The sequence below is a fragment of the Lissotriton helveticus genome, chromosome 2_1 (assembly GCF_964261635.1).
Source record: "Lissotriton helveticus chromosome 2_1, aLisHel1.1, whole genome shotgun sequence".
Classification (NCBI taxonomy): domain Eukaryota; kingdom Metazoa; phylum Chordata; class Amphibia; order Caudata; family Salamandridae; genus Lissotriton; species Lissotriton helveticus.
The window spans coordinates 600,363,948-600,384,755 of NC_136059.1; the positions used below are offsets into that span (position 1 = coordinate 600,363,948).

At 45.7% G+C, this 20,808-nt stretch overlaps 1 protein-coding gene across 1 annotated transcript in view; it reads left to right on the forward strand.

Annotated features, from left to right (window-relative positions):
• Positions 1-20,808, forward strand: part of LOC144818171 (baculoviral IAP repeat-containing protein 1-like) — an 863,533-nt gene that overhangs the window by 786,284 nt on the left and 56,441 nt on the right. The window lies entirely within an intron of this gene.

Sequence of the window (20,808 nt, forward strand, 5' to 3'; positions counted from 1 at the left end):
TATTCTAAGTATTAAGATGAGAAAAGTATCTTGAAGTCATAAAGAGTTCAAAATCGAGAGTTGTAAGCATTAAGCTTAAAGCAATTCAAATAGCACTTCTTGTGAAGAGAAGTTTAGAATTTTCAGTGGAGTCTTCAGAGGTAAAACATTGCTTCTGGCAAAAGGTGACATTAATGGGTCTCAGCAAATAGCTCAATAAAGAGATTAGTAAAGTCTACTCAGAGCGTAGAGCTTCAGAGCGCAGAGAGTTTGGGTGGCAGTGTGAAGAAAGTAAGCTGTCAGTGATGTCGCCTGGGAAAGTCTTGCGCACGCTAGTCTGAGAACACACACTAATATAAGAATTCAATATCTATAACTAATACATTTTTTGTGGTATTTGAGTCTGTTCAGCCAATGAAGTGGTGGTGTCTTCATGGGAATGGAAAGTTCCCACTGTCTTCGTTCTCTGTAACAAAGACTCACACAGATTATTTCATTTGTAACTTTCATTTTGGTTAACATTGTGAAATCATGTTTGGTTCTGCTGTAGCGTTTACTGGGCCCCTACTGATTTAATTTAATTTAATCTTGCATTACTCATGAATTCAATTGTCCTCCGATGGATTTGGCTCTGTGCTGAAAGGGGTTGGACATTAAGGGGATGGACAGTTACCCAATGAGGACCAGGAATAGGATAACTGAAACTAAACCCAAATTTAACATCTCATAGATCAGTTTTCTAAATACATTGATGATCCAACTAATGTTCACTCACAAGGAATGACGAGACAGAACAGCTGAGTCAGTTTAAATGTTAAAGTTGAGTAGTTTAGTCTAAAGATAATGAACATTTGCATTCAATAAAATAGCATATGTAATGTAATGTAAGGGAATTTTGTATAGCGCTAAACTGTCACCCAAAGGGTATCCTGGCGCTTAGATTGTCCGAACAGCAGAGGCAAAGAAAAAGACAAAGGGGGAAAACGGGACAAAATCAAGGTTCTTGGAAACAGAGTGGTTTTCAACCTCTTCCTAAAACTGGACAGAGTATTAAGTTGCCTAAGCGCGCCACCATCCCAGGGGGGGCGCGCATTCCTCCCTAAGGTTTAACCTTTGTTATCTTTTTCACTGTCCCACGTCGCAAGTCTTCACCCATTTCAAATGGGTATTTTCGATTTGCTGCTGCTCCGGCTTTCCTATCAGCACGTAGGAACGTCACCAATGAGGAGGACAGCAGCTAGCTGGCGTGTTTTTCCCCACCACCCCCCACCATCTGCGTGTTTGTGGTGAGTGCCCGTTGTTCCAGAACAAGTAACTTGAGCAGCAAACGTGTAAGCCCTTAGGCAACAGCCAAGAAGGTGTTAACTGCTGCTGAACACGCCTCTTAGCGCCCAGGTGTGAATGTTCTCGTTATGTTTTAACTGTGAGAAAGCCTGATCCTGTTGAAAAGCAGTGTTAACTCCGTGTTTCCCTCCCCAGTGAGGGTTTGTAAGTATGTTTCATTTTATTTTCATAGTTTCCAGCGCCACAAGCACGGGCAGTAGAGCAACACGAAATACATGTTGACATTCTCTTAAATGCCATCCCTGTCCAGTGCTTTCTAAAACAGGAACGAGGCACCGCAATATGAAGCAACACAGAAGCGGCAGGCACAGATCACACATGTTTAAGCGAGAACCAAAGACAGCAGCTCCGATATTATTATAAGCATGAACTGTTTGAACCACCGCCCACCCACTGTCAAAAACAATGAGAACTGATGAAAGAGCGAAAATAGGAACAGAAAGATCAACAACAGTCAAAGGCGAACCCATCTGAGTGGGATGTGGAAGCTGTGATCACAAAATAAGAAGGGGCTTCATTTTAAGAAACTTTCACTAGCCCTAAAACGGCATGTTTGGCAATAATCACAGGGGCCTGCGTTTGTTACGTTTTACCAACTGTGGCGCCATTTTGCACTTATGTAAAGTTCAACAAATGACAATTTATTTTCTAGTGGTCAGACAGCGTAAATGCCGGGAGCTGTAAATATGGATGCAAAATATCCCCTGCACCACTGTAATCTACATAGCATGGACATAAAAGTAAATGAAAATAATAAATCTGTAATCCTTCCAATTACAGGATCTGTACCAACAGCGCCCCAGTGAGATTTCCTCACGTGTCCCTCTCCCTCACATCCGATACCTGCTTATTCTCTTTCTGCATTGGTCCCACACCAGCCCCTGCCCTAATACCCATACCTACGGAATTGTTATCCCTCCAGCTGCAAAGTGCACAGTTGCTTTCTATGTATTCAAGTTTGCTAGTGACATATAATCCGTACATGGAGCATGTCTTCAAAGCCTCATGCATCTCAAACCTACATCCCCCACATAAGACATGCTGCATCCAGGGCCTTCTTAACAGCATTCTAAGCCCCCGGGCCAAGCAGTGCACGGGCCCTGCCTACACAACCACTCACAGGAATAACAAGCATTTGCAATGCAATAGGTCTGGCAATATTAATGTTTGAGATATTGGTTATTTAGCAATGCCAATAGCTCAAACTTACATAATGAGAGACTTATTGCATTGCAAATGATTGTTTGCTTACTGTGAGGGCTGCAGTACTTTTGGGGTTCATGAGATACTCCCGGGGGCAGATTTACAAGTCCCTTGTGCCACATTGCATCATTTTTAACATGGAACAAATGACGCAAAAGTGGCGCAAAGGGCTTGTAAATCTGCCCCCTAGTCTTCTGTCTTCAGAGGTAACTTTAGGGCAGCAGCCCCTTGTCTGCACAGAGAATCCAAATTACACCATTTCAAACCTGTTTGTAAATATTTGGAAAATGTTTAACTTTCTCTAAAATATTCCCAGACTGGAGTTCAACTATCACTTAAGCCTCCCAGGCAATTGTATGGAATGTTGCACTTGGGCTGCATTAGAAGAGCACAGCAGCCAAGCTGGAAAGGTAGTAGTTTCTTTCAGAATTATACAGGCAGGCAGCAACATCCACAGGGCTAAAAGGTCTTCAAGTTGCCAAAAGAAAAATGCCAGACATGTGTTTCATAAACAGCCTGTAAATTGCTTGTTTTGGCACTAAATGCGGTTTATAAATAAAGTAGTATGTATTTATTTGTAATGTGACTTTTCTGTCTTTGTTCCTTTTAATTATCAGTCATGGATCTTTCAGGCAGCCCTAGAACACAATTTGAAGTGCTTTCTATTTATATTTGCTGTTCAAAGTATGCACAGATAAATTCTGTAAATACAGCTTTAGTGAGTGCTTATTTTTGTACCACCTGGGACATCAAAATAATGATCTGACAACCCTAATCATAAAACTAAGTTTGTTGCAGGATCAGCATATTATTTATTTCCTCCACCCTCGATCCCTGGTTAATTCCATAATAGCAACAGTTTAACTTATATGTGAAACGCTACGCCGCCGTCAATAACATGCTGACATACTTCAAGTGTCTGGAAATGCACCCTGCATTCAGACAACACTCTCCTCATTTTCATCCTTAACTTTTACACTCACCCTGCACTCACAGCAATCATAATGCCCTCACGCTGTTCCCCATGCACTCCCCATGCACTCAAACCATTCACCCCCCACCCTGCACTCACAGTGATCACTCTGCACTCACAATGCACTTCAATTAATGGCTGGTTTCTTTAACTTTCTGCACGACCACCACACCCTTCGCTTTCAGGCAGAGACTCCTCAAAGTCAGTTATAACCATTCAGGGGTGGTTTTTGTGAAAGATGATTCCATGGGGTGGCAGGTAGAAGCCCAGCAGGGTTGCATTCAGATGCAGAACCCTAATCCTCTTGATCCCTGGGGCCTCACAGCAATGGTCTAGGAGACAAGAAAGGAGCGAGATTCATAGATATTGTCAAAGAGAAGGCCCAGAATAGGGAGCACTGTATGAGGACTCATTTTTAAGTTTACAAATGGCCAGAGGCGACATCTTCAGAGAGATACCACAAAGAAGGGGACAATCGAAGTGTTCTTATTTTTTAAGGGACATTCATTAGTGAAGCTGATACTGCTGCCAAATGTGTAAGTGGCCACTGCTGGTTATCATTAAGGAAGCAGATGCAGCAGGACTGGAGCCCAGGGATTTGAGGGGCCCACTGCATCACATTATGACTGTCTACCTTTAAAAAGGGGGCATCGGAGCTTATTTTTTTTCAAGCATTAGGACCAAGGTGATGATCTGTCGTGGTGGGGTAGAGGTAAAAGATACAGAGGAGATAGCCTGCTACTTAGGACTGCGGTTATCATTAGTGCAGCAGGTGTCGTTGCATGGGGGTCAACGCGTGTGAGGGGCTCACAACCTCCCAATTATAGGGAGCAGTTTGTTTGGGATAAAATCTGTTTTTGTTTGATGCATTTGCTGTTTTATAAGTCTCATATTTAGTGCAGTTCATAATCTATAGAAAAAGTATTCCTGATACCATCTCATAAGCCCCGCTCCCTGCACGCAGCCATGTCCCTCCCACTCCACAATACTTGCCATAAAGATTTGGAGGGGGGCATGACCCCAAACCATTTTGCTTAGGGGGGGCTCAGAGTAAAAAAGTTTGAAGAACTCTGCTCTAAAGGAGGAGCATTCCACAGTCTAGAGGCAGTTAAAGTGAAGGATCGGCCACCCATACGAGCTCTCTTGATTTTTGGGACTCTGATCAAGTGTGACGTGGAAGAGCGAAGTGCTCGAGTGGGCACATACCAGGTGAATTTTCTCTGGAGCACTCTGGGTCCAATCCCATAGACTGCCCTATGTACAATACAGAGAGCCTTAAATTGTATCCACTGTACAACTGGCAGCCAATGGAGGTCCCTGAGGGCCATGGAAGATGACGCTCTCCACGGCTGATTCAATGCAAGTTTTGCAGCCAAAGTTTGTATTCTTTGCAATTTCTTAAGTAAGGAGGCCGGAGCTTCCAGGAGCAGAGCATTACAATAGTCGATTCTACTCAAGACTATGCACTGAACCACCTGAGCTCTAGCATCCGAGGGCAGAAACTGTAGAATCTTGCGCAAGGCCCGTAGAAGGGACATACAGGTGCCAACAGTTTTATTCACCTGGGAGTCCAATTGGAGATTACTATCACTCAGTACTCCAAGGTTACGTACTGTATTTGCGGTTACCAAAGAAGTATTGGAGGAGGCAGGCCAGAAATTTGTGGGAAGGGGGGTTTGAATACTACCTGCCGAGCAGCATAGAACCTCAGTTTTGCTTTCGTTAAACTGTAGAGAGCTCCATTTCAACCTAACTCCCACTTGATGCAGACAGTTATGGAACTTTTCCCTGGACACTGCATTATTGCCCTCAAGAGTGAAGACAAGTTGAGTGTCGTCAGCATAATTAATAACATTGATTCCAAAGGTTCTTATTAAGGAGATGAGGGGACAAAGATATAGATTGAACAGAATGGGGCTGATAGCCGAGCCCTGAGGAACACCTTGTTTAACCTCTCAATATTGAGAAAAAAAAGGGGACAGAGTCACTGCCTGCTGCCTATTAGAAAGGTACGAGGCTATCCCGTCACAAGCCCTACCCACCACCCCTCCTTCCCCCAATCTGCTGATCAGAATTTGGAGGTCGACCGTATCAAATGCGGCCGACATGTCCAGCAGTACCAGAAAATCTGTCTGACCACTTTCGGCCCGCATTCGTAGGTCGTCGAGGACTGCCACCAGGGCGGTCTCGGTCCCATGTGCGGGGCGGAATCCAAATTGGACTTCATCCAACAACTGATTATCTTCCACATGTTTGGAAAGGGATTTAGTCACTATTCTTTCCAATATTTTTACCGGGTAGGGTAACAAGGAGATAGGCCTATAGTTGCTTGTAACTACCGGATCCAAAGAGGCCTTTTTCAGTAAGGGAGAAACTATTGCCTTCTTCGAACAATCTGGCACTACAGCAGTGGTTAGGGACTGTCTACAGATCTGATGAAGAAAAGGGAAAAGCTCATCTCCAAACAGCTTCCAGAACCTATGAGGCAAGGGATCCTTAGGAAAGCCTGATGAAACTCCAAGGCAATTACAACAAAGTCTTCATAGGAGGGCATATCAAATTGCTCCAGGGCAGATGGATGCTCCCTGTTAGTTGAATTGCTGTTTGGCCAATTAATGTGATCAGTGCATGAATCACCCTTTCCATCAGCTGATGGTTTCAGGCCAATTAAGATTTTATTAATCTTATCCTCAAAGAAACAAGACAGCTCCTTGCACAAGGCCGGTGAGGCCGGGATAGAGGACTTGGCGCAGTCAGGGTTAGATAATCTCCTGACCAGAGAGAATAGAGTTTGAGATTTATTGGAGGATTGAAGGATTAACTCTTCAAGGTACTTAGCCTTATGTTTGCCAATAGATATTTTATAGGCATGAGGCATACCCTTGAAGGTTTCCTTATCCTCATCTAGATATTTCTTTCTCCACTGTCTTTCAGCTTGCTTAACTCTAGTTTTCAATAATCTTAGCTCTTCATTGTACCATGGGGCAGAAGGCTTTTTGCCAGTCTTGGCTTTCCTTAAAGGCACTAACTGGTCCAATGAATTACAAATCTGATTACAGAGGTTAAGATAGTTATCCTCCACTGAATCCTGCATAACAAAGTTTTCATGCACCAACTGTGGGAGATTTGCTAATTTAAAAATGTTTGTCCACTCTCTGCTAACACGAGCTGCAGAGTAGTGGCTACAATGTTGATCTTGCTTCGGTAGCTGTAAGGTGAAGAGAAACAAGGAGTGGTCTGTCCAACTTTGGGGTAATACATCCTCTATAACAATATAGTTTTTGTCTGCAAATACAAGGTCGAGTACATGACCCTTCTGGTGAGTGGCATGTGAGACCAATTGATGAAGGTTAACACTCTCACAGGCCTGGCAAAGCTCATTGAGTGCCTTGTCTAAAGTACCGTTCTCGCAGAGATTGAAGTCGCCAAGAATCAACAATTTTGAGTGGGAGTGCGATAGACTGTATATCGCATCAATTAGGGGTTGATGGACCAAGATACCTCCTCCCGGCGGCCTGTAGCAGAGTAACCCGGAGTACAGAGCACCATTTGTTCCTTTAAGGGTGTACCCTAAGGATTCCATCCCCGGCACATCTACTACACTAAGGGGGAGAAGTTCCAAATCTCCTTATAGATGTAACCAATTCCACCTCCTCTTCCCTCTGTTCTAGGTTTGTGATAGATTTTATACCGTGGGGGACATATAAGCCCGAGCTCCACTTCACTATCTGCCCGGGTCCTGGTCTCAGTCAGAAAGAGGACATCAAAATTACAGTCCTCCAGCAGATAAAAAATCTCCAAGTGATGTTTTGGTAGAGATGTGACATTAATCAACCCACATGTAAGGTTTTTAACATTAGAGGTACCGAAGGGGTTCTTACCCTGTATAATGTCTACATTAGTGCTCAGATTCCCATTACTCTGGCTGTTAAGTGCTGTAAGCTTGTCTCTAGAATACACCAGGCGTGGTGCAGGAGGGGCAAGGTGGCAGATGCTAAGCGCGTCCTTAGCGCGGACGGGTGCAGACGTGCTTGCCTTTGGAGAGGCAATGCCAACCACTAGACCGCTACCCAAGATGGCCGCTCTTCGGTGGCTCGCTCTAAGAGACGAGCACACCTAGCACATCAAGGGAGCGATCAGATCGTAAAAAAGGTGAACACGATGATATGGGTCACTAGCAGCAAATACGCAAAAATTACTACAAGTAAAAAATTAAAATGCCAATTTTGGATAGATTTTAAAATAATTCCCCCACTTTAAAAAGGATTCCCCCAGGTAGCAGAAGAAAAAGCTGTGGCAGAGAATTGCAAGCGTCGCGGAAATAATCAATTATTAAAGGATTTAATGAAATATACCAAGCCTCTAGGATTCAGGGAGAATATTATGGATGAACGGGGAAATATTCATAAGCTGAGGCAGATTTGGACACATACATTGTATGAGGCGATAGGGATAGGTGAGCCTTTGTAAAGACTCTCAGGAGAGTTCAGCAAAGTTCCAAGATGCCAGTCCAGTTCATCGAGATAGTAATCTGTCTCCATTAACTACTGTAACAGCAATAGTCACAGCAATGTGATAAGAACCCTACATCTAAAAAGTTTATTCTGGTTCAGGACACCGTCAGCAGTAATATGTCCAAGTCCCAGCAGCAGAATCAAAATATGTGTCAGGGTCAAAAGCAGCAGTCGCTGCAGCAGAGTAGTAGAAGAAGTGTTCCAGGTCTCTTAAAATGAACAATTATACTCGATCAGTTTCCGGGGTGACACCCTCTGGCATCACCAAATTTGTCAGACCACTCAGTTCTATTGGTCAGTCCGTGTAAGATGTGTGTGATGTAGAAGGAAAAAATATACAAATCCGGAAAAGTTTAGTTAAGTGATTACGCAACTTCTTTAGGTCATGTAAGCATAGGACACGTTAAACAATAGGACATTTAAAAAGAAAACATATGGGCTCATGAGTGCTCTTTCCCAAGCAGCTGTTCCAGAGTGTAACAACATTTGTTGCAAGTATGCTATTCAGTCCGGGTGATGTCAAGGGAAACAGTTATCATTTCAATGCGACTTGCAATATTGCAAGAAGTTCCCATACACTTTAGAATATTCAGTCCATAACTTCACTGAAAAGGGAAATGAGGCCTACATGAAATTTGGGTTAATATATGACAAAAGCATGTTAATTTGGGATTTATACATTAATAGGAAGCTAGCAAGTGAATTCAAAATACGACGTAATACATTAATAAACATTGCGTGCTGGTCATAATTAATACATGTACGTATAGTGTTCTCATAAGAATTTTGTAAGTGTCAACATTATACTCATAAGTAAATGCACATACATTTTTGTCGTTTATGGGTTATTCGACTAATACATATGTGAAATACATTCTAAAGAAGTTTCATGAGAACACATATAAATATAGTTGTGTAGCACCTACTTTTCCTTTATCATTTTCGGTGCCCGCGGTATTACATGAAATGACAATATGGTTAAATTCTATTAGTCTTATTAGATTTCACACTCTTTATATGAAAATCAAATCCATTAGCAATAAAATCCATAATGTGAGATTTTTCTTCTATATTAATTTAACACATATAAATAAGTGAAAATAGCATCTCATGATTAATAGTCACATCTATATTAATTAAACACATAATATACCTTAAATCTATCTTTTCATCTGCATGATTTTACGATGCAGTATCTAAATTGCATATTTGTATCATTTTTCATAACGTGGAACTTAACACACGTTTGTCATAGTTTGCGCAAAAGTTGTCATAATCATTTCTTTTATCAATAAAATCGTTTGATGTCATCTCTGCTCTGTCAATTCCCATTAGCTTATTGTATACAAAACAAAACAGTTCATGGTTAGGTCTGTCATTTCATAAATGAAATCATTACTTTCTCACATATTCTAACTTACAAGTCTTGTCTACAAAGAAACATTTAAATCAATGTTAAACTATATTATTCAGTACACTATTGTATTCTATGAGTAATTTGTCTATGGGAAAGTCGAAAACTATCTTTCCTGTCATGCTAGATCAGCCTATTCTATCGTTGAACTCTTCACATCTTCACATTACTAAGAATATTGACCTAAGGTCAGTAAAAAAAAAAACAATTGCATTCAGAAGCCTTTCTAACTTATCACGGCTTGCTGTGAAAAGCCTAGTTCTTCCTTCTTCCATTTTAAAACCTGACTTCTAGGTCTACACATTGATTCTACATGTTAATTATATTAATTTGCATTTATTAAAAACGCTCTGACACAAAAATATGCACTACACGTTCCTGTAGTGAAAGCTAGAATCTCTTTTTGCATCACTCGGGTCAAGCCATTAAAATATGATTAAAATCATGTAAAAGTTTGGGGGAGGAGCCAAGCTCGCGTCCGAGATGGCCGCGTTTTAGCTCGGCTCCGTTCACTCTCCTGTTTGCAACAACTATCCTGTACTTTATCCTGCCCCGGGAAGTATTCTACGATGTGCAGTGGAACGACGATACCTCGCAGGCGCTTACCGTTTGCTCCGGTGGTTCCTGGGTGTCACGGATCCTGAGTTACGCCCCTGTCTGCTTCGGGGCCTCCGGAGCGGCCGGGCCTGACACTCCTTGGCGGCGCCCGGGCTGGACGGGGTGCGGTAGCCGGCCCTTGGTGGTGGTGTGGAGTCGGTTGGAGAGGCCGATGTGCTAATAGACCGATTGCGGCCCCCCGGGCCTGGTCCGGCAGTCCTGCGGCCTGGTGTTGGGGCGCTGCCTTCCATGGACAGGGTTAACCGTACATCTGGCTCGTCTCCCCTTTGTTCTCCGACCCGGCCATTTTGAGTTCCTCCACCCGGGCTCGGAGAACGGTGCCGGCGGCGTGTGGGGTGCCGGCGCATCGCCTTCTTCTGGTGGCCCCTCTTCCTGCCCTGGTGGCACCTCCGCCGGTGGCTGCCGGTATCCTACTTGGCCCCGTTGGTATCCGGGCGGGGGTTGGTGATTGCAGCGGCCCCGCCGGGCTTCTAAGATGGCGGCCGGCCCCATGACTCTCGGCCTTGCTGGGACCGGCGATGCGGATCAGCCGCACGGCACGTTTTCTGAATACTGCAAAGGTGAGCCTACACTTGGCGACATCCTCGCCGCCCTGCGCTCCTGGGGGGCGCCCATGACCGCACCTATCGCTATCCTGGAGAGAGGTCCCTTGGTTGGGCCTGCCGGGCCCCCCCCGGTTTGTGCGGCTTCATCTCTGTTGTGTGCTGCTGGAACTTTCCTTGGGGTCGTGGACCTGGAGGCTGCAGTTGGTGTGGATATACGGAAGTCCGCTGCCCCTCTTTATCCTGTGCCTCCGTCTGCTCCGGAGGTTCGCCAGCCGGATCCCGTCTGGACCGATCTTGATGGGTCTCCTTTTCCTCTTTTGCCTCACATGGCCGAACGAAGATCCTGTGACTGTGCCGCTGTGCCGGCTTTCTCCGTGTTCTCTTCGGAACTGTGCCTGCTTTGCCTGAGGTGGTTACTGTACTTTCTGGATCATCCGTGTCGCGATCGCTATGACTTGAGTGTCTTTGTGATTCGACTCCCTGTTATTCACCTCCGTTTTTATGTAATCTGGTTCCTGCTTTGTTGGACGACTACAGTTGGCGAAAAACAAGGACAGGGTTGAGCTGATCTTGCCTCTGTGGACTGCTATTTTGTGGTATGGTTGGGTGATCCGTTTATATTTGTATGATTCTGTTTGATATTTCTTAACGTTCCTGGAGCTTATCCGTGTATTTACTATCTTCCCGTGGGCTCTGAGTATTTTCGGGCGGGGGGGTGGGAGCCGAAGGGGTTTTGATTCTGTGGCTCCTCTCCCGCTGTTTTTCCCTGTTTTCCCTTCCCCCCCCCCCCTTTTTTATCTACGTGATTCTTTCTTACTATATTTCTTCTATATTTCGGGTTCTAATTAGGGCGACAGGCACGCTGCTGGGGGGTAGGCCATAGCCTTCTGCAGGGGTGCAGGGTGGGCTGTGCGGGGTGGTGGGGGGGTTTGTTTTATTGTATCTTTCTTTGTTCCTTTTTTGGTTCTATGGCTCTTCTGTATCCCCTAATTTCGTGGCGCGGTGTCGGCACGTCGCCCCCCGGGGTGTTTGTGCTGGCATGGCCCTTTTGGTATGTCTGCTGTTACGGTTTACTACGCATTCGTTTCTCCTGTGGCCACTAGTTCCTTGAGCTGAATTAGTATTGGGTGCTTTGTTAGCCGTGGGGGGCGTGCACTGACGCTGCGCCCTCACTTTCCCCCTCCTTTTTTCCGATGTCCTTTTCCTCCCTTATTTTCCCTTCCCCCCCCCCTTAATTTTCTTTTCCTTTCCTGGGTTGCTGTAACGGAGGGCTTTTAGTTTCGTAAGCGTACTTTTCGCTGTTTTCCTATTATGTACCATGGCAGTGGTGGGAGGGCGTTGAGCAGCGATTGTAACTGTTATTGATGTGGGACTCACGTTCTGCCTTTGCCAAAATGTGACTGTTCTTTTGGTATTTTCCTGTATTCGAAACTTCGGCTTGCTCACGGCCCACCGCGGCCCTCTGGACCCTACAGATTGTCATTATCCTGCGAAACCCCCTTTTTTTTTATTATAAAATTAACCTACTCTTATCCTGTCCGTGATGGCGGCTCGACGACTTGTTACCCTTGCCTTCATATGAGCTATTTAGTAATCCTGTTGTCACTCCTGTATTGCCTCGTATGTCAATTTATTGTGGTGGCCGGCCCGGTGGGTTGTAGGCCCGTATCTGTGAGCACCTTCTGTACAATAAAGGTTTAAAAAAAAAAAAAAAAAAATCATGTAAAAGTTTGAATACTCTATTCACTTGCAGCATGAGTGTAGATGAAAGGGGCCACAGTCAAAAGGCTGTAAACTTCAGATTCTGTTTTTAGGCTTGGCAGATAGAGGTTTAGCTGTCTGACACATGGTATAAAACCCTACACAATAATACATAAAGGGAAAATGGCTCACCCCACTCACCTGCTACTTACTGCAAGTGTCTCTCATATTTAGGATCAGTCCACGTTACAGCCTTCAGGCATGATCTACGGAACGTGTCCTCTATGTTGAGATAAAACTATTTGATTGGAAGAGCAGTTACACAAATTCTGCTTCTGCTCTCCTTTGTGCCCGGATGTAAAGTACGTGTCCACTCAAGGGGATTGTTGTATGGTTTATTCCATCTCTGAATCACCAGGAGCACAGCTACAGCATCACTGTTTGCTCTTCGGCATCTTCCAGGCAACTGCCCCCAGGATTTCCAAGCCCAGTATAAGAACATTATGGATCCCTTAAGACCATGCCTGCTCATAGAATCAAGCATGAACATAACATATCTTCCCCGCCTACATAAAGAACTGAAGGAAACAATAAGGAATTATAATGCATGGGATTCTGTAACTCGGTGTATAAATGGAAGTCTCTAATTTCGTTATAATCAGCAACATGGGATGCACCCAGTCACCAATTATAAAGAAAAGACATCGGTTCTCGACTTTTATGAGTTACTACAGTCAAATTCTGAGGTGAAAGGCAGGTCAGGTCATGAAGCATAATTGAATCAGCTGTTAAAAGCAACAAGTACAGAACATTGCTTTTATTTCTTCTGCTCTATTTTAAAAGTTTACAATGACAAGCAGAGAGAATATGTTTATTTAATGCACTCTTTAGATGGGGAAAAGCTAGAAACTTTCTGCATGTTTCTACACATTCCGAGCCACTGCAGTTTTTTTTAACAACTGACTTGTTTTGAACTGTTTCTTCTAATATCTGTTTGCAACAGATATCTAACAGGTTTTTGATTTTTTTTGTATAAATCTCTTTATTGACATTTGTATTTTAACATTCCAGAACAACAGTATGCCAAAATCTACAACTGCGAGGTAAGTACATTGCAGTAAACCATTGAGGTGTCCCGGATAACAATTCCAGTAATGCACAATATTGGTTGTGGTACAACGATGGTATCTACAGTTGTGGAGCGCTTTAGGCGCAGTATGAGTAAATGTGTAGACCAATCACTGCATATTGCAGTCTCGTAGTGTACACAATATGGCATTGTCATGAACAGTGGGAATTGTGTACAACATGAGGACAAAATAACTCAACTAAGGGAAGGGGAGAACCGCCCGTGACCCAAGGCCCTGAAATGTAACAACAAGTTAGCAACTGCAAAGAGGTCTCCTACGTCAAGTATGTCCGCAGCCTCCCAGACACATAGTTCAGCCGCTGTGATGTGTGATCTCCCCTTTGGTGACCCCAGTAGAGGAATAGCAGGGGCATACGGTGTGGTGGTGCGAGTGATGAATAAGCTTCTGTGGTAGCTTTGGAACGCTATGGAGAGCAACAGAGAGTCCGGTTTTCTGGGTTCAAGCACACTGGTGAAACAATTGAAGCAAGTCATGAAGGGCCATGGGAGGTTGCAGAGTGGCAGTGTCTCTTAGGTGTCGTGATGCTAGCCATCTGGCTATCCATTGCACTTGAGATAACAAGAAATAATGTTCAAAGTTAGGCATTGCCAGTCAACCTTGTTGCTGCCTATTAACTAGGGGATACCTCCCCATCTAGAGAGAATGGCTGAGAGACCATCAAGGAAAAGATGCTGTTCTGTATTGAGAGCATATATAGAACCTAACAGGAGTGGTAGGCCAATAACTCTGCCCTTTGCACAAAAATAACGCCCCGCCGGGTCAGTTATAACCTCCTCTTCCTCCCATGGAACCCCCGCCCCTATCCATATCAGGGCACCCCTGGCCTGGGATGAATAGTTAGTGCAGTATATATGTCCTTGCCAGCGCGCACAAAGTCTGCTTCCCTCCATAGTGGTTAAGTGCGTCTCCTGCAGAAAAGCGATCCCTGTGACTCTGCTCTTTAGGTAGGCGTATATGGCATGTCTACGAGCTGGGGTATGAATGCTCCTAACGTTCCAGGAGATGATGTTGACGTCTGTCATGTTTATGGGATAGATGTGTGGCATCTAGACTGCGTAGCAGCTAGTTCATGTGATAACAGCAGAGCAGGCCTAAGGTCACTGTGATGGGCAACATATGTAGGGGAGTAAGAAAAATTATATTCATCGTAAGATGAAGAACTGCATAAGAGCGAACCCCAATGTGGAATTGACCCAAACTAATATGCCTAACCATGGCGATCAACAAGTTCTCAGTTGTTGACTGCAAAGGGGGTGTGCACGAGGAGGGACTAGCATCCGAAATCCCATCCCTTAACCTCTTATCACCAAGAATTGTTAACCTATGGCGTTTCTAGAGAAGGACTAATGAGTGCAAGCCACCCGTGCAGGGCTCTGAGTTGTAGTTACACAGTTCTGGCTAATCAACGCCCCATATCGTGACAGTGGTTACAGCAGTCAGTAACATTAAACAATAGTGTCTGATGTTTGAGGCGTAACTTCGGGAGGGCGAGGAGAGTCCGGATCCACAGACCAAGCCTGCAAGGAATCAGTGTCTCTCTTGAAACTGGGGGGTGACGACAGAACCGGGTGCCTGCCTAGAGGAATGCAGGGTCAACGCAATGCAGTGCATCCTGTCGCTCCGATAGGACCTTGTCTGGGTCTGGGGCGATGACTTACGAGGTCCTACGATGTGACCCCGTTCCTCTACCTCTCCGACGCCTACTCTTGTGTCTTATTTGCGCCGTGGCCTCTTCCTGTGGCCTAGGGGCTGTTGCCAGCCCATTCTCCTCAATCCAGTCCCAGGCGTTGGCTGGGGAGTCAAAGAACCGCGCTGTGTATTAAGAAAAGGAGGGCCGGGAAGAGTAAAGTATGTCCTTATCTCTGAATTGGTGCTTCACTGATCCTAAGTTGGCCCGCCTCCTTTGCACCTGGGCCGTATAGTCAGAGATAGAGGAGAACGGGACATTTTGAACCTGGGGACCCGGATGTTTCCCGACCTCTCGTAGTATAGCATCCCGGTTACGAAAGTTCAACAATTGGATTAGAAAAGGGCGTGGGCGTGCCCTGGGTGGAGGCCTACGGGCAGGGACCCTGTGTGCGCGTTCAACCACGATTTGAGTGGAGAGTATTCAGGGGGAATCACCCGAACATTATTCCGGCGTGAGCGCCCATCAGCATCATGCAGTTTTTCTACAAGGGTGCAGACGCGCTAAAGTAGATCCTGTAGTGTCGCAGTGTGATTTTGTGTTTTGGGCTGGATTTGTGCTGGCGCAACCTCCGCTCCCTGCACACGTTCAGACAGTTTTTGGTGGTCAGCGCGCAGGAGCATGAAGTCTGTAGTGACATTATCTATTCTGCCCTCGAGAGATGTCCAAGTCTGGTCCAGCGCTGTGCTGAACTTCTCCACCGCAGCTAATACAGAGTCCAGTTTTGGGGTGAGATCCATCTGATTGGGCTCAAGGGGTTTCCCTGTGGTGCCTGATGCTCCCTTGACCGTGCCCTGAAGGGGGCTATCTTGAGTGGAAGCCGAACAAAGACGGCCCGTTACTAATTGCTGTGCACTAGGCATAGGGCGTGCTGGCTGAATGTGCTGGAGGACCCCAGGTGCAGGCAGGAGGAGAAGCCCAAGGCTCAGCCTGCGTGTGAGATGCGCTTAATAGTACCTAGTGAATAATGAGCCTCAGTCAGTCACTATAAGATAGCTTTACTGGGATTCTGTGACCTCAGCAGGGATTTTGTGGCATCAGTTACAGATGAGGTGGAAGACAACCGGGTGCTCTTTAAGCCCACCACACGTATGGGTGACTGCGTTTGTGAAGAAAGCAGAAGCCGCCAGGGTCCAAAGCAACCCTCGAATCAGTGCTATGCAGACCACAAGAGAGTCACCTCCACCCCAGAACCTCCAATGTCTGATGCAACCGGGTCAGGGATGATTACCCCAGGTCCGACCCGACCTTCGTGCTGTGTTGAATGTCCCCGTGCGCTATGCAGTATCAGGCGCTGTCCCTGTGTCGCACCTCCCAAGGGGCCTAGGTCTGACCGACCCTCGTGCCCCAATCCGCACCAAGGAGGCTTACCTTATGCCCTTTGTCCACTCACGACCATTCAGTGACACAGTTGTACCTGGGGACAGTCCGCACTCCCAGCTATGCAGATTATGGGTGCTGCTGTTCAGTCAATTAGAGGAGTGTCCTAGCGCCACAGCTGAATGAAGAAGGGCTAATGTGCTGCAAAGGGGGATGGTCACGCCAGCCTTAAACTACCTGCACCGCTACTAGAATGATAACGAGCAGGTGCTTAGGGCAGGATCCACCATCAGGAAGGAGGGATTGCTCATGTGGTATCCGGCCTTAACAAAGGTTCCAATGAATGTGTGCTGCCAGGACTGCCTCTCTGCATCTCCTGGGCAGCCTGTGTGTTCACTTTGTTCAGCACTCTTTGTGCACTGTGTTCAGAAGCCAGCTCCGAGCTTCAGTCCCAGGGCTTACTAATATCTGCTGCTTGTGTTGTGTATCGATTTAGATTCCGTATGAATTTCCCGATTCATGCCCTTATATAGGTGCATTTCACATTGCCCTTATATAGGCATAGAAATGCAGTCCTTATGTAGGCATTGTCCATGCTAACCAAATACAGGCATGGCTACTTACATCCGTTCATCTACGTCCCAACGAGTTCCTGTAAAACCAGACTCTTAAGCCTTTAGGACTGCCCCTTGCTTGAATATTGATTTCTCCAAGAACTCTTTTATTATGCATGAACATCGATTCCTTAGGGGTACATTCATGACGTTCTTATGCCCGACTTCTACGTCAATACTGGCATTCCTAAACACCTTCAAGGTATAAATATACCTTCACCTGCTATGGCAAGGCACAGTGCGGTTCAGCTACCTACTTGCACGATGCGGCTCGCCACAGCAAGTCCCCAACTGACCACTAACTAACGAGACGCTGTCATCCTCCTCGCCGAGAATCCAGCTCCAGTGTTTCTGACTCCCCTTGCGGGGTGTTAGAAATTGAGTCCCGGGAAAGAGATACCAACCTCTCTCATTCTAAGGTAGGGAGCTGATTAGAACCTAGAGAAACCTTTGGCAATTCTTGGCACAACTAAACTATAGCTAAAACAGCACCTACTTCTTCCCTCATACTAGACTTAGGTTAGGGACACTGGGGTAGGATTATTTTAGAAGCACCAGTTGAGTATTTTAGCCTGTGTTATTTATGTATGTATTTTTATATATGTCATAGCTACAGACCATGCTATTACAGTATTTATATTACTGTTTACGCTGTACGTATTATACTTCGCATTCTGTCTTACGATTGTAGTAGTTCATATCTCTTGCATGAGAAATAAGACTGTTCAATAAACCCTTTTTATTGAAACGCCAGTCTCTCTAGTTCTATGCAACTCTGTAGAAATGAAGCATGCACGATTGACTGAGTGAAACGGTTAACTATTGTTTCCACAACTCTGAAGATATTGTTCCGACTCTAAGGGAAACAAAGTTGTCATGTTTATGCGGTTGTCAGAAACTAATCCCTTCTTGTTCATGCGAGAAAGTTTCTAGTGACCTCTGAGTTAGCTGACACACACAAGTAATTAAGTTTAATGTACTCGATAGAGACATACTGACCTCAGTCCTTTGTCAAATCTATAGTGTATATTATTCAAATGCGCAGAGCCTATCAGGGATATAGGAACTACACTACACTTTCTTGAAGAAAGGAGGGACACAGCGGCAGGCCTATGCCACCAACGGGAGCTGCTTAAGCAGTCCGGGTTCCATATCAGTCTTCCAGCAGTCCCGCTGCGATGTGAAAGGCAAGGGGGTAACAGAGGAAGGCCCGCACACAGAGCAATCTGAGGCTCTTACCGGAGGGGGGCACGGGATGTCTCACCTAGGCATGGGTGATGCAGATGGAAGCTCACAGGTGTTTAGGCAGCTTCTGAGGGATTTGCCGATACCGGGAGCTCCGGACCATCCCCCACGTCTCTGTGCCGCAGCGCCGCCATCTTTTATATCACTTAGTCCCATGCGGCGAAGAGCAGCACTGACTGTAGAGGGGCCAGACGTCCTTGCCTCTGTGGTCGCAGCCGTCCGCCAGGCACCCGGTATTCAGCGGCTGTCCGCACACCTCTACCTGGTCATCGCTGGGGCCGCACCGGTCTGCGCGAGCCCCGTCTCAGGTGCAAAGGGACACAGCTCCCGCATCGACTCCGACCACCCAGGCAGGACAGTGCGCCGCGGCAAGGCTCAAAGAAGACAGCGCCAGCCCAACCTCGATCCGCTTAATTTAGGTCTCAGTTCAATGCGGAACAGCACTCCCGCAACAGTGGTACAGGGGCCGAGGACCCAATCCGGGCTCAGCACGATGGTCAGCAGATCGAGGAGGGATAGGCCACCCATCAGCACCTATGAGGCGGTGGGTCGCTGTTCCATTGTCGACTCTTCCGTGCGTCCCACTGGGCAGGAATGGTAGCGCTGGACACCGTGGACTCCCCTCTACCTCACCAAGCATGCAGGTGTGTAGAATTCTAGCCGGGGATGAGGATGGCCAGGATAATTAGGGGATGCATGATCAGAATGCATCCACGATCTTCAGCGCACGGCCATGCCCCCTCCATCTAACAGGTTTGTGATGTGTTTAATCTTGCACTAGAGATTTTATTTTTATTTCTCTTGTTTTTAAACATGCTCGCTCTTTCATATGAATGAGCTAAACACCAAGGTTTTAAGTGGTTTGTCGGAGAGGTGATGGTATGGCCATGTATTATTTAGGATAAAGTACCACCTGACGTACATGAAAAGGATATTGCAAGTCACCTCAGAATTCCATAATCTTATAAAAAGAACTTTGCCTTCGGCTATATTCCAGTATATTATTTTATAAGACTATGGAACTCTGAGGTGACTTGCAGTATCCTTTTCATGTACGTCAGGAGGTACTTTATCCTAAATAATTGGCTTGTCTCTCCTCTCTCTGTCTTGTATATGTTATTACCTAGCATACTTGCATTCTTCACACCTTCCCAGATCACATACTCTACTGAACTTGACATACTTCTTGTACACATCACCTTCCCCTTTTAAAACTGCAATCCTGGGCATGGCCAAGATGGCCCCAGTGTAGATGAGTCTCTACGGAGCTCTGCTGCATGCCTGCCGCGAATCATGGATGCGGTGTAACCCGGCAGCGAGGAAGCTCCTACACCCTAAGGGTAGTCCTTAGCGATGGCGGAGCATCGTCTACAGCGACAGGAAGCCGCTGTGACAGACATTGGTGCGTTTCTCAACCCGAAGTGCCCTAATTCCTAAAACTAAAATGGTGGCCGCCCAGCAATCCAGCACATTGCAGCCTCGACTGGGGGCCTGCTCTGGCGCCAGCTATGTATCATAATCAAGTGGGCTGGGACAGATTTTCTCCATCACATGAGATTCCTTTGCCATCAATGCCACAGCCACAGGCACAATATCCAATAAAACGTGAAGCCAGAGCTGCTGTTAGCGAAATCCAGACACATTTGGAATATCAGGGTGTGATTGAACCCTGTGTTTCAGGAAAGAATAATCCTTTTTTTACGATATTGAAACCGGCTGGTTCATATCGCATAGTTTTGGATTACAGAAATTTGAATAGTCACATGCGCACATTTGCAGTTCAAAATGCGCACAGCTCTGCTTTGGTCAATAACATAGTACGTAAAAAATATAAAACAACCCTAGATATTTCTAATGGTTTCTACAGTCACAATTTGGCTCCAGGGAGCCGTGACTGGACCATGTTCACGGGAATCGGCAGCCAAAAAAGATTTACGTGTTTGCCTATTGGGTATAAGAACAGTCCAGGGGCTTTGGTCTCACTTTTGCATGATGTAGACCCAGATGCTTTCTCCTATGTGGGTGACATATATTTAATGGATGATGAGTTGATTCCCCAACTTGTCCGTGTCGATTGCATCATAATGTCTTTTGCCGACCGAGGGTACCAATTTAATTTTGCTAAATCACAAATTGCTTGTTGACGGTGATCTTTTTGGGTTATGAACTCAATAATGAAGGCAGGGGGTTGGTCCCTCATTTCCCAGCACCGAACGGGTTAAAATGATGGGTTTTTCCTTAATGATTTGTCTGCTATGTCCAAAGATTTTATACGTTTGGAAATCGCCTGCGGCAGAGCATTGTTCAATAGATAATTAACAGCCACTAGAAATGTTTGTGACCCCTCATTAATCAGCAGATGTTGGAGAAATCTTATGCGATCCTTGAGTAAGACAGATGCAGAGCAGGTGTGATAAAGATTCCTGAAACAGGTCACATAGTCGGCATGTTTTAGCGTCAGATTTACATGTCCATGGGGTAGGTAGTAAGCCTAATGATG